General features: G+C 35.0%; 1 pseudogene across 1 annotated transcript; it reads left to right on the top strand.

Moving 5' to 3' along the window:
* The first annotated feature begins 7,770 nt into the window (after nt 1-7,770).
* On the top strand, nt 7,771-10,539 carry LOC147298624 (cysteine-rich receptor-like protein kinase 29; annotated as a pseudogene). The gene is made up of 7 exons (XR_015122485.1): nt 7,771-8,604; nt 8,722-8,850; nt 8,955-9,082; nt 9,166-9,376; nt 9,463-9,700; nt 9,859-10,009; nt 10,132-10,539. The product of XR_015122485.1 is annotated as a cysteine-rich receptor-like protein kinase 29 (transcript).
* The last annotated feature ends 5,183 nt before the right edge of the window (nt 10,540-15,722 follow it).

Below are 15,722 nucleotides of genomic sequence, written 5' to 3' on the forward strand. Positions count from 1 at the left end.
TCCATGTGTTGGCCATCTTTGGTGTATCAATACTGGGACTAATTCTTGTATAATAGGACATGCCTTAATTATAAGGCATTCTCGATCTTACAATGTTGTAGTCTCTATATTTATGGGTCCTACACGACTGTGAGAGAAGGCCTTATAGGACATGCTCCATGGAAGAACTCCTATAATACCAGAGACTACAAGTGTTGAAAAGAATTTCTCTTTCCATCAATAAGCTAATATATGAGTAAAATTAAATGCAATGCCTAATGATCCTCTTAGCAAGTTTGCATGCGAAAATGTGGAGTGTGTTGTCTAACATTAGAAAATTATAGTCTTGTATAAGTATTTATAAAAGTTTTGAGGTTCTCCTCTCATTTCTAATTAATTGGTTGTGATTGCGTTCTCGATCTTTTGCCCAATTCCTCGATCTCTCAATTAAGTCTACGCCAAGTATAAGGAAGGTTTCCATACATCAATTGACACTATATATTAATCCATTTCTTTCTGATCTTCTTCCTTAGTAGCCAAAGCTAGGGCTACGAGAAATTATTTTCAAAAGGCCTTGTTTGATTTGTGGAATAGATTTTTTTGAAATGTCATACACATTCATTCTATAAAAACAAAAAACTTCAGGGGATGTATATGTAAATATCCCGAGAAGTTTAAGTTGAAATATTTCAAGCTCGACCAGTGCCGACTTGGATTAAACTTAAGATCCCAAATTGCGGTCGAATTAAATTTGGTGATCTGATTACGATTATTGAATTATAATAAATTAGATCTTACAATAAATTTTTCGTAAGCCAATTAAACGCAACCACTGTAACCCACATTCCATATGTATAGACTAGCTGGTTAGTTAGCTAGCATGCTCTTTACCAATTTCAGAAGCCAAAACTATTGGTATTATTTATGGAGTGGCTCTATCTTGACTAGAGGTGTCAAACGGGTCGGGCCGGCCCGAGCACGACACGGCACGGCACGATTAAAATAGGCACGGCACGGCACGGCACGATTAAATGGGCCGGGCTGGGCCGAAGTTTTTAGCCCATCGGGCACGGCACGGCACGAGCACGACACGGGCCAAGCATGGCACGAGCACGGGCACGAAATGGGCCCGAATTAGGCACGACTATTTTAACATTGTTTTTTCTATTTTTAAAGAACTTTTCAACAAAAATATTCAATTTTCATGAAAAATAATGTTAATATTTAATTATAAATAAGAAAAAATATCATAAGATTAGTTTTATCACCATAAAAAATAAAAATAAAAATAGGTCCGTGGGCCGGCCCGTTTAAGGCACGGCACGAGCACGAATGGCCCGCGGGCCATGGGCCGTGCTGGGCTTAGATCTTAACTATATGGGCCGGCCCGAGCACGGCACGAAAGCACGATGGACTCAACTTAAACAGGTCGGGCCGGGCCGGGCCGGCCCGTTTGACACCTCTAATCTTGACCCACTCAAACTACGGTTTTGATCCCCTTTTAAAAATTTTGAACAAAACTTATCATTATACTCTTAATGAAACACAATAAAATATTATTAGAATTAAAAAAAAAAAATTGAAACACATACTTTGTAGCTGACCAATAGATTCAATGGGATTCGGTTGATTTAATTATAACTTAAATGTATTTATTTTTTATGGAAAAGTGTGCAATGGATGTTTGTATCATTAAAAAATTACTAGATAGAAGTTTTAATGGGTTGAAAGATTCATAGAAAAATTGAATATTTACTGTGTATATTTGCAATTGAGGCACACACATACACATTGAATTCATTTGAACAAAGTGCATATATAAGAATGTTTTGGTTGAGGTCAGAATTAATGGCGCCACATCTTCACCACCCCAAGATGATTTTACTTATTACATTCCTCTGCTTTATAGTACTAGTGGTAGAGCTAGACCCTGTTCGCCCAGACCCAGACCCAATAGTTTATCCCAATGGCTACATATCCCTCTACTGTTCTGTTGAATCCCAAGAAGACCCAGTGTATCAAGACAACGTTCATCTCCTCGTCTCACTTCTCACCTCGGAGGCCTCCAATCCCAATTATTCCACCTTTAACAGAAACAGTGCTGGTACAGGCAATGGAACAGTGTTTGGCCAGTACCTTTGCCAAGGGCTTGTTACCCAACAATGCTGCCACAATTGTGTTGCCTCTTCAGCCCAATTTCTCCCTCGAGTATGCACCAACCATTTGAAAGCTATTGTATGGAATGAGGACTGTATGGTGAGATATTCAGACTATAATATTAATTTGGGTATTAGTTTTGAGAAGGAGACTGGAAATTATGTACCAGCAAGTTTTAAATGCAGTAAAGAACATGCCCCCAATGTAGCTAAATTCGGAAATTAAGAAAAATGCTTGTGCGCCTTTTCACTAACGTGGCTTATGGTCCTTCAAAGGGAAATACCTTTTCTTCAAGAAAAGCCAAAATCAACGATGTAACAACAATTTCTGGCTTTGCTCAATGCAGTCCTCAATTGTCTAGAAAGCAATGCAATGAATGCTTAGGCTACAACCTATCTCTGTATTTTAAATATTGCAAAGGGAGTCGATGGGCAACGACTCTCTTGCCTTACTGTCAATTGACCTTCAATACCGTCATTTCTACTAGTTTATAGTTCTGGTGAAAACAACTCTCAAAATTAAGGACCACCTCCCTGAGCTCCTAGCTAGGCTTATTGATCCCTAAGTTGATTAATTAGGTGTTAATTCTATGTGTATGTGATTGATTACAAGCAGCTTCTTGTTACTGTTTGTAGTGTCTGCTTTTTCCCAAGCTAGGTATATACCTAGTTTTTTGTTTGTAAAAGTACTTCTCATAGTTGTAAGGTTGTGTTGTTTGTTAGAGGCCGGCTTTGTTGTACTTTTCTTGCAGTTTATTTTGAATAAATCGTCTCATTTACCTACGTGTATATATATAATCGTTAATTATCTCAAGAATTGGTGGATTCTGCTAACAATTTTTTTCATGCACAGCCTCGATCGATCTTTTACACTTTGATGAGAAGCATACAAATATAGACGAGAAAGGTGCACTCCTTTCATGTAGGTTAATATAATAAGTGGGAATGATGTTAGAGGCTTCGAACTCATAACTTTTTGAAACTAGAGTTCTGATGCATACCATATGTGTTAAACAAGCATTACACCTCAAAAAGTGTAAATTAGTAGGAAGAGATGAAAAATGTTTAACACTTAACAACAATTTATACCTATTGTGGCTAGTCTCAATGCATTACAAGAAAAGTGAGCAATGCTCACTATTTTTTATACCAAATTTGCAACAGGCCGGTTGCAGTTGCTCAAAAATTTGGTCAATATACACTGTTTTGCTTTTGACCCCATATGGCACCCCCCACTTATGGGGTGACTAATTATTCTAATAATGCACATGCAACCGTGTATATTGCATGTGGGGTACTTGGTGCAACTATTGAGCATCAGCCACTTAAACAGTGGGAATGAAATGAGGGATATATCTACAAAAAGTAACAATTACTATAGCATATGTTATAGTAATTTATGTTATAGTAATTGTTACTTTTTTCAGTACCAAAATCCTCAAGTTCATCTCAATCAGGTCGCAAATTCTGCTGATAATCAAGCATTTTCATGGCTTTTAATCCCTATAGCTTTTGGCAAAACAAAATTTCTTTTTACTTAATTTATTGTTCTTGGAAATGATTTTACTTTCTTATATAGAGAAACAGAGTGGAGATTGGTGGATCCTGCTAACACTTTTTCTCATGTGCAGTAGTTTTTTACTTAATGATAAATGTATGTAGACTAGCTAATTTATATGCGAAATCCCACGCTAGCTGCAAGTTAACATGATAATGATAACCAAAACATTGATACCATGTTAAGTATCAATTGGACTCGAAAAGGGTACATTGTTAAGAATTATTAAGCTAATTAGCACAATAAACAATAATCATGCCTAGTAATCTCAATGTTACTTGTTACTTTTGTCACTACCAAAATAGTCAAGTCCATCGCCATCAGGTTGCAAATTCTTCTGATGATTAAGAATCTCCATCTCTTTTACCAAAACATGATTTCCTTAATTTTTTATTTTTTATTGTTCTTGGAAGTATTTGTTTTGTTTTATACATATATATATATATATATATATATATGAAAACAAAGTGGAGAGGAAATGAGAATGGTTTGATTTACTTGGATGTATAGTTTAACGTACACTATTTAATTTATATATGTAACCTATTCGGCCCACTGGCAGCTGCAAAAGACTTTGCATACATCAATCGACACTATTAATCTATTTCTTCATCTTTGTTCTTTAATTATTAGTGACCACCTTATGACTTTTTGAATTATATTTTATATTGTATAAGATATGCCATATTTTTTATATTATATTAATTATTCCGGTCCATATAAACTCGAGCATAATTAATTAACCCATAGTCTAATCAAAAATTAGCAAGACGTACAGTTTGTGAGCTAGATCAATGTCACAATGTGAAGTTAAAATACTAGTAGAAGTTAAGTTATAAGTAATTGGAAATTGAAGTCTAGGATTCAAGTAAAGTACATTGGTCATTTGAACAATAGACAGAAATGGTGGCACATCTTCAGTACAACTTCAACTGTGCTAAAACCATTTTACTCGTTATAAATTATAATCCTTCCTTTTATAATAGTGCTGGTAGAGCATGCCAAACCAGTTTACCCGACTGCTGACGTCAACCAATTGTGTTTTAGAAATGAAGCTCCAAGTGTTGCGTTTAACAAAATTAACAGCTTACATGATCTCCTTTACTTAAACCTCCCCTCAGCCAACTCTAGCTTTTACTACTCCAGTAGTACTGCTGGTACTATAGGCAGTACTGAAATAGCCTATGGGCTTGAGTATGATCTCCAATTTCCAAAATTAGTGGATCAGCTTTTTGCTAAGGCCGCTTATAATAGTAGTGGTACTTTTGCAACAGGGAAAGCCAAAATCAATGATTCTACAAAAAATATATGGGTTTGCAGTTTGCTCAATGGACTCCTGATATAACTGGTGATGATTGCATGCAATGCTTAAGGGGGGCTCTATACATGTATCAGACTGATTGCATGCAAACCATATTGGCCACTGGTTTATTTCCCTAGCTATATATCTAGTGCTGTTCGAGCCGTTCCCTTTTTACTAGCTCCCTAGCTAATTATAGCTATAGCCTATATTAACATACACACACACATATATATATGCTTGTTCTGGTATAGCTAGCTGATCGAAGATGTGGAATTGATCGATAAAGCAACTTGTTGTTACTCGTCTTAAGTTGTTATTGTTGTTATAGCTCTTTTCACCGTGTCCATCCTTGCATAATATTACAATCTTAATAAACCCTGCTATAAGATCACAAATAATGCTGGGGATCTAATTTGGATTATACATAATGTGACATTATACGTGTAAGTGTTTGATTTGTTGTAAAATAAAAGTGAATTTATTTATGTAAAAAAAAAAAACTACCATATCATTAAAATTTTAATTTGGGATACAAATTTAGAATCTTTCGAAGTGCTCAAATTCCAACAGCTGCCAAATTAATGTGAAGAGTTTGAGAGGTGCTATTACAAAAAGTCCAAGGATAGGATTCAAGAAAATATCAAGTTTCGGTCAGAACAAGTTAGAAAACATAGACTCCTCTCTACGCATAGTCTATGGCTCTATGCTATTTGGGATTGGTCAATATTGCACCACAAGCACAAAAATCATGCATGTGGGACCATGGAACGTTTAAGAGAAAGTATTATTTTTCTCGAGACTGACTAGCTTTTTTTTTTATTTTTTTATTTTTATTGAAAGAGATCAATTTTTTTTTTTTTTTTTTTGGTTACAAAGGGAGGCCAAGGAATTCAGAGGCCTAAAGGGAGAGGGGGGATCGAAACCAGTGAGGTGGGGGCAGCACAACTGCTTGGCCAACTGGCCTACCCCAAGTCCTCGAAAGAGATCATTTTATTGAAGCATTAAGAGGGGATTACAATGTCATTAGCTAATTGAGAGAGAAGCCAATCAGGTTTCTCGAGACTGACTTGATGATGTGTTGTGATTGTACTTTTCAAAAAGAAATAAAGAATATATACATTGAATATATAGCAAGAGTACGTATTTTATACATATTTTTTTGGGAAAATTTTATTTAAATGACTCTAATTATACCTTATGTCTTTATTCAGAACATGAATTTCACTTTGTGTCAATTGAGGACTGAAATTTTCATTGTGTCAATTCATGACTTTTTTTTTTTTTTTTTTAGTTTTTATCTCAACTGGACTGACTTTGGACCTATTAAACCTCCACCAAATTCAGAAAAATTACACTAGGTTTAAAGATATGCAATTGATCTTTACAACCATATAAAGATCACTAAAATCGGATCTCTACAACTCCAGATAATCGACCCCAAACTAGAGTACTCGAAACTGTCCAATTTTTCAAATATTTTTTTAGAGGTCCGATTGGATAGTTTCGGGTACCCTACTTTGAGGCCGATTATTTGAAACTGTAGATGTTCGATTTAAGTGATCTTTATATGGTTGTAAATAGGAGATGCATAGTTTTAAATCCAGTAAAGTTTGCTAAATTTGGTGAAGATTTGATGGGTCTAATGTCGAGCAAAAGTTGAGATAAAAAACTAAAAAAAACAAGATTTTTAATTGACACAAAATAAAAGTTTCAGTCATCTGTGTCAATTCATATCTTAAATAAAGACATGAGATATAGTTGGAGTCCTTTTTCCCTATTTTTTTCACACCTTATATCACTAACTTGCTAGTTGGTCTACTAACGCAAGACTTAAAAAAAACAAGGTTTTACTTCTTGCAACAGATCGAAATGGCTTCCTCAAGGTCTTTGGTCTTCTTCATTCTTCCTAAGCGCTAGGAACAAAAAAATTAAATTTTTCTTAGAAGACAATTTGCGTTCTGCAAGTTCCTTTTCATTTTTTTCATTTTTTTCTTTTTTTGAGAGAGGCGGGGCCCAAACGCAAACCAAACTAGATTACACATCTCTCAATCTTCTAATACCAATTAAGTCTCAAGTTCATTCTTTCTTTACAATGTCTCGTTAAAAAGAGGTTTTTATTAAGAGTCGATTACAAATAAATCAATAAAATTTTTTACAATTACAGATTAATTAATGCATTTTTTCGTAATTTTATTTTAGTCACTATTGACCAAAATGAAAGAAAATAAATTAATAAAAATACATTACTATTCAGATTTAGATTTGTATTATATTTGTGTTTGGCTGCTATGTATATGCATCAAAATGATTTAGGATTTAGCTTTCGGATTTTGGGCAAATCTAAACCCTAAGCCATAAGTCATAAATTTATATTGACCATTATATAATATTAAAATATTTTATTGATTTAAATATAATTTCCTATTTTATTAATAAGGGCCTCAAAAACTTTTAATTTATTCAAAAATCGGCATGTAGATATTTTAAAATTTTAGACAATTTGATTTGACACACATGTTGTCTTATCGAGCATTCTAATGCTCTATTGTCACTATGCTTGCCACTTGCGTAGAAAAATCAAATACTCACTTGCGTAGCTTTCCGATCGACCGATTGTAGACTAATAATTTCATTCATTGCACATATGGGTTGGTGATTATTTCCAATAAAAAACAACGAAATATATACATATGCCAGTGTATAATCTTTTAACAAGGCTACAATAAAAACACAAGTTTTTTATTGCTATACAGAGAGGGACAATAGAGAATTAAATGGGTTCCTCAAGATCATTGCTTATCTTCATTCTTGCTGTCATCTTTGAGCTTCTTCTTAATTGCTCCCACCACAGCCCAAGTATTGGACGGTACATGCACTCCCAGAGCAGAATTCTGCTGGCATTGCTCCGATAATGGCACCTATGGTAATGGCAGCAGCTACCAACAAAACCTCAACAACCTCCTCTCCTCCTTCTCCTCCACCACCCAACTCAACGGCGGTTTTTACAGTTCATCTCAGGGACAAGACCCCAACAAAGTGAATGCAATTGCACTCTGCAGAGGAGACCTTGAACTGGACGACTGCCATACTAGTTTCATGCAGTCCAATTCCTCTCTGTTGCAGAATTGTTCAAATCAAAAGGAAGCAATCATATCGGCCGAGTCTTGTATGATCCGATACTCTAGCAACTCAATATTGGGTGTTGAGAAAGATGAGCCTCTTAAGTATGCGCCCGCGCCTCAAAGCACGACGAACCCGGAACAATTCAACAGGGTTCTCTACCCCTTGTTGGAAAAGTTAAATGATAGAGCTGCATCAGGGGGTTCTCATAAAAAATTTGCAACAGGGTATAAATATCTGACAGCATTAAATGAAACGTCCATATATGCACTTGTGCAGTGCACTCCTGATATTGAGAAACAAATCTGCAGTAATTGCCTTAAAAAGGCCATCTCAGAAGTTCGAGGACGTTGTGGTGGAAAGCAAGGATGCAGAATTCTTAAACCTAGCTAGTTGTAATTTAAGGTTTGAGGTCAATCCTTTCTATACGTCTACAGACTATGACCTAGATTTTTCACCTCCTCCAGCTCCAGCCCCAGACAAAGAAGGTAACGTATATGCTTAAACATAATGGATGGCTTACAATTAGTTAATTTTTCTTGATTAATTTCTTGTTTGACACAGGGTTTGACCCTTAAGAAAAGTATCCTTCTGATTTTATGCAGGAAACAAGAGTAACACAAAAAGAACTATCATCATCATCCTAGTGGTTTTGATTAATTTCATCGCTCTGCTTCTTGGCAGCATATGCATTTTCTTAAGAGTGAGGAGGAATCCAAGGGTGAAACTTGAAAGTAAGTTATAACTCTGTTTTATTCTCACACTCTGATGTATAGAATGCATTATTTATCTCATTTGATATTTTTGAACATTTTCTAATTACTATGTTCCTTTTCAGATGATGATTCGGATAAAATTTCCATTGTGGAATCGTTGCAATATGCATTTGAATCTATACGATCTGCAACGGATGACTTCTCTGATGCAAATAAGCTTGGGCAAGGTGGATTTGGAGCTGTTTATAAGGTAACAAAAGAGAACACTTCCACAAGAAAAAGATTCCCAAATAATTGTTTTCCTTAGTTCTTTTTTTCCTTATAAATTTTCAGGGCAGGCTATCTAACGGGCAATATATAGCTGTAAAAAGGCTTTTTAAGAATTCTGAACATGGTGATCGCGAATTTAAGAATGAGGTTATGTTACTTGTTCAACTTCAACACCGGAATTTAGTAAGGCTCTTAGGTTTTTGCTTGAAATTGGAGGAAAGACTCCTCATTTACGAATATGTGCCTAACACAAGTCTAAATTTCTTCATTTTTGGTATGTCTACTCTACTTCTTTGGTACAATTCATAGTTCTTTCTTATACATTTTCATCATATCCTATACTAACGAAATTATATTTAGATTCAATCAATCATGGAAACTTGGATTGGGAAACACATTATAAAATCATAGGAGGCATTGCTCCAGGCCTTCTTTACCTTCATGTAGATTCTAGACTACGAATAATTCATCGAGATCTCAAGACCAGCAACATTCTATTAGATGAGGACATGAACCCCAAAATGGCGGATTTTGGCATGGCAAGGTTGTTTACCATGGATCAAACTCAGGCAGATACACAGATAATTGTGGGGACCTAGTAAGTAAAACATGCATGGCAATCTAAGTTACATTTTTGTGCTTGCCTTACAATAGAATTCAAAGAAGTTTTATATAAGAAAGACAGCATGAAGTCCAATTAACCATTTGGTCTCATTTGGAAAACAAAAAACTTACATATTGAATTCAATCATGCACTGGATATATAGCTTCAGAGTATGCAATGCATGGACGATTTTCTGTCAAATTGGATGTCTTTAGTTTTGGCATGCTAGTTCTTGAGATTGTTAGTAGTAAAAAGATTGGTAGATTCCGGTATGGTGAGAATGAAGAAGACCTTCTAAGCTATGTGAGTATGAAAATAATTAAGTTGGTACATTCTCCCCTTAGCCCGAAAAATGAAAAAAATATATATAAGGGAAATTAAGTAGTATTTAGTTTCTTTTTTAATATTTTTTTAAAAATTTATAGGCTTGGAGAAATTGGAGGGAGGATACAGTTCCAAATATCATAGACCCCATGTTGACAACAGGTTCAGGAATTGAAACGATGAGATGCATCCACATTGGTTTACTATGTGTCCAAGAAAATGTGGTTAATAGACCAACCATGGCTTCACTTGTTTCTATGCTTAATAACCAGTCTCTCACTCTCTCAGTACCTACACGACCTGCATTTTGTATGCAAATTAGCAGTGAATCCAACATATCCAGATCGGTACAAACAGAGTCATCGGGTAAATCCAAAAGCTCTGTGTATGTGACAAAAAATGAGCCTTCAAATATTACTGAACCATATCCTCGCTAGTGGCTCAGTATGAACCATATACTATTTATCAGATATTTAGGCTTTTTTTTTTTTGGTTTGTTTTTAGCAGAAAGTGGCTGAAATATTTGTCCTTAATATATATATATATATATATATATATATCATAGTTTCCCAAGTTGGGTGTTGTTGTAATTGGAATGAGAATAAACATCATTTGATTAAGGCCAATTAAGTTAGCCAAAAGACTAATAGCATCTTGATGTGCAACCATGTTTAAAGATCTTGGAGCAGCCTATAAGCAGCAAGTCACAGATTGGAAGCATTGCATCAATCACCAAGCTTTGTGTTTAATTTTCATATATGTTTCGGTGCGAACAAGTTTACGATGGGAAATTAGACATTAAGTGACAAGCCTAAAATATTTTTACACAATATCACCCATGCATATATATTCGCACGGGACACGGGACATAAAAGACATTAGTGTATCACGCACTGATGTGTATCAAGGTTTTTGTACTGGTGAAAGGGTGAGAAACTAGACATTAGAGAGAATTGAGATAGGAACTATTAGAGGTGGGCATTTAAACTGTGAACCGGTAAAAATCATGTTGACCAAAATTGGTCAGCACCGTGAAAAAACCAGACTGGACCAAATAAAACTGGTTCTGGTTCCGGTTTCATACACAATTTAACCAAATCGGACTAGACCGGTCAATTAAATATATATATTTATACACAGTTTAAATAATAAAATTAATATTAATAATATTAAAGGTCCATTGACTTTAAGTACCAAATTATAATGTTTTTTCATTTCAACTACTAAAACATTTATATCATTTCACTTTAAGTACTAAATTTCAGTTTATGTACCAACTTTAAAAAACATGGTTATATCGAACTGTGACTGTCTAACAGTCATAACTTTTTTATTGATTTATTATTTTTTCAATATTTGCAAGGTTTAAACTTTAATATTTAGTTTTTGGGTTATAGGACTTCATCTCCAAAACATAAATCAAAAGTATGAAACCCTTAAAAATTTTGATTTTTTATGAATTTTAAATAGTCACAACTGTGACTGTTCGACAATTACAACTGTAACTATTCGACAGTCACAACTGTATAACAAACTGATTTGTGACCTAATCCAAAATGTTTTACTCTAGGTTAGTACCTACACTAAAAAAAATTAGTGTCTTACTGTTTTATTAAAAAACTATTGATATTTGGTATTTAATCCTAATTTTCTATAATATTAACCTAGCTATATTTTAGACCTAAAATATATTTATATAACCCTATGGCCTATATTTTATATATATAATAATATTTTAGTATATAATTTTAGTTATACCCTATAATAGAATTAATATATTCTATATGCTTTATAGTCTATACACTAAACCCTATATACTAAAATTATTATAGTTCTAGGGTATATAGTATATATTGTATATGATATATGCCTTATACCCTATTCTCTAAACAATAAACTCTATTAATATCCTATACACTATAATTAAAAGTTAAAACTTAAAACCCAAGCATACAATTCTAAACCCTAAACCATATACACTAAGTCTATTATTATTTATTAATTACTCTATAATGTTAGATATATATATATGTAACATTGTTTATGTAGATATAGTTATATATAAACTTAATTATATAAAGTTATAAACTAGTTAGTAGTTATATAAAATTATAAGCTTAAATTGTTAATACCCAAATTCTAATGTCTTTCTTTTTTTAGCCAATCCTTAATTCCTAATTTTTTTTTATTTGCCCAACCAAACCCCAATATGGCCAAACCCCAACCCCAACCAAACCCCAATCTGGCCAAACCTCAAACCAAACCCCAATCGCCCAAACCTTAATTTTTTTTTTTTTTAATCTTTCCTTCCTTTTAGTTTTCCCTCCGTGACTCTCTCTTCCCTATCATTTCCATCTTTCTCTTTCTCACCCCCAGATCTCTTCTCCATTTCTCTCTATTCTCTCTTCTCCCTTCCACGACACCCTCGACTCTCTTCAGTCCGACGTGACACTGGCGAGCTAATCGGCGAGACCACCACCAAACTCTCTCTCTCTCTTCCTCCTCTCCCACCCCTGGCATTCTCTCTCCCAAATCTCTTCTTTTTTTTTCTCTCTCCTCCCTCCTGCGACACCCTCTCTTGACAGTCCGGCGTGAAGCCGACTAGCTAGGTGGCAAGACCACCACCAAACTCTCCTTCTCTTCCTCCTCTCCCTCCCCATGGCCTTCTCTTATGCTAAAACCGGATTGGACAACCGAACTAGACCGAAACCAGAAAGGTTTGTTTTGGTTTGATTTTCTACAATAATTTTCGGTTTTCATAATTGAACCACACCAGCCAGGCACTTCTGGCGCGGTGCACGGTTTCAAAGGTGAACCGGGCCGAATCAGACCATGCTCACTCCTAAGGACTATAGAGAGCTCGGAAAGTAGAGAGAGCTATGAGAGTCAAAGATAATGAAAGAAACAAAAAGACATCAAAATCCTTCATCCAAAAGTTAATCTTTAATTAAAGTCAAAATCCCCCATAGTTAGAAGTGTACATTGAGCCGGGTCGTCCCGAGTTCGGCAGGGGCACGGCCCGCTTAAAGTCAAGTCGGTTCGGCCAGCACTTATGGGTCGGGCTAGGCCAAGGTTTTCTATCTCGTTGGGCCAGCCCGACACGAGCCTATTGTGGGTTGGGCCGGGCCAAGCCCGTTATGGGCTTGGGTCGGCTTGAGCCTGCTACAGGCCAGCTCGTTTATATTAGTTTTTCAATTATTTTTTTTAAATTTAAAGACTAATTTGTAATTTCATGAATAAAAATATTTTCAAAAAACTAAATAGAATTATATATTCAAATACAAACTTATTTCTTATTAATTCTTTTTAAATTTATATTGACAATTTTAATTCATTTTAAAAATTGTCTTTGATTTTTTAAAATAATAAAAGAAATTAAAATAATTAATTAGGCTGGCCCGAGCCTGGCACGACTCATTACGAAATGGGCCATGGGCCGGCCCAAGCACAGCACAAATGAGCCAACTTTAAATGGGCTAGGCCGGCCCGTTGTACACTTCTACCCATAGTGCACCTTCATATCCACCCCAATAACATTAGCCAATCACATTCTTACTCTTCTGTTTTTAGCCGCACAGCACCACATATATATATTGTATGTTTACTGAACCTAGCCTATCTAATACGGAACCTGATATTCCAAACCGGATCCTACTCTTTAATTATATTGTCCAGTTTCCTCTATATTTCTTTGTTTTGTTTCTATGATTCAATTTTGATTTATGATATGACCCAAAAACAAAAAAAAACATGTTCATTTACTTACATGTTAGATTTAGAAATTGAAATGATTCAAAAGGTGAAAAAGGCAAAACCCGCAATCAATAAAGTAGAGACCATCTCTGAAGCATGGATACGCCATTTTGGTTCCGTATCCCGTATCGGATACGTATCGGATACGGATACGCTTCAGATACGGACAGATACGCATTGGATACGTATCCAGGTCAACGGATACGTATTTGACTCATTGGATACGCGTATCATTTGCTCTCGACACGGGTATCCTTCAGTGTTCTTCAGCCACTTCATCTTCTTCATCTTGGAAACTCAAATTGGATGCGCAGAAATTCAGTACCCACTTCACCCAAATTGAAAACCCAAATCAGATGCGCATAAACCCACTCCAAAAGATCGACTTGCGCTGCACCGCCGACGAGTTCTGTTCTAGATCAGTTCGTAATCATCCATTTCTTGTGGGCTTGCTGCTTTTCTTGATATTTCTGTACAGATCATTTCCTTTACTGTTTTCTCTTTGGGTGTCTGCGTCCCCAGTTTTAGTCTGTAGTCTATACTGGTTTAGATTAATATGGAAACTTGAAAACTTGTAATATAATATAATATTATATTATTAACAGCTTGTATATTTGTTTCTTAACTTTCTCCAATTCGGTGGCATAATATTATATGATATTATTGCTTGACTCTCCAATTCGGTGGAAAACCCAATACCATCTATAATATTAGTTAATAATATAATATAATGATATATGTTAATAATATATATGTTACCTAGTAGCATGTGTAATATTAGTTAATATATATGTTATCCAATACCATGTGTAATATTAATTAATATTATATATGTTTCACTTGTAATATATTTTTAGAAGAGCTATGCAATATATGTGTAAAATTTGGATGATTTTTTTAAGTCTTTAGAGTTTGAGTTAAATGAATTTAAATTTGAATTTGAATTTTTATGTTATTTAAAGTATGTTTTAAATTATTCATATTTTTATTATTATATATTAATATATATTTTTAAAGCCGTATCCATGACGTATCGTATCCTAATTTTTAGAAATTTGCCGTATCGCCGTGTCGTGTCGTATCGTATCGCCGTATCCGTATCCGTATCGGTGCTTCATAGGAGACCATCTACCATACACACACGACCATCGAAGGGTGGGAATCTACGTACACCCAACACCCACAAATACAATCCAAAAATCGAATGGTCAGAACACTGTCTGCATGGTAGCACAGAAGATGGCTGAACTTGCCAGCTCATGGATTTTGCCCATGTGGTCCATGATGTGGACCCTAGTTAGAAGGGTGTATGTGTATGATGTACCCATTCGGGCCGCTTATGGGAGTCATCAGAAGCCAAGTAGTTTTGGATCAACAAGGAAAGTCAGAATCAGTGATTCTAAAACAATATATGCGTTTGCGCAATGCACTCCTGATATAACTGCGGCTGAATGCAACCGATGCTTAAGGGCAGCTTTAGACATGTATAAGACTGATTGCGACGGCAAACTATTTTGGCCATGGGCTTCTGTGCCTAGCTGTCAACTGAAGTTCCAGTGGTTTCCTTTCATCTAGCTAGCTACCTAATATAAATAAGCCTATATATATATATATATAAATGTTTATAATATATATGTACATATATATGTATATGAAAATTTTCTAGCTAGAGAGAATTATGACTGCAAACTTAAATTTTCAGATGGGAATAAGATGATTTAATTGATGTATAGGACTTGTCTATAGAATGGGCATATATATCCTATATAGGAATCAAGTGTCTGTGTAGTACTTGCCTATAACATGGCCACATGGGTGTATCCTACAGAGAAATCAAGTCATCCTATATACATCATCAAATTTTAAGTGTGTCTGTAGCCTCCATCTTTAGAAAAAGACAGTACGTATATATATTGGTGGATATATATATATATATATA

Source organism: Dryas octopetala, chromosome 1 (assembly GCF_963921425.1).
Source record: "Dryas octopetala chromosome 1, drDryOcto1.1, whole genome shotgun sequence".
NCBI lineage: Eukaryota > Viridiplantae > Streptophyta > Magnoliopsida > Rosales > Rosaceae > Dryas > Dryas octopetala.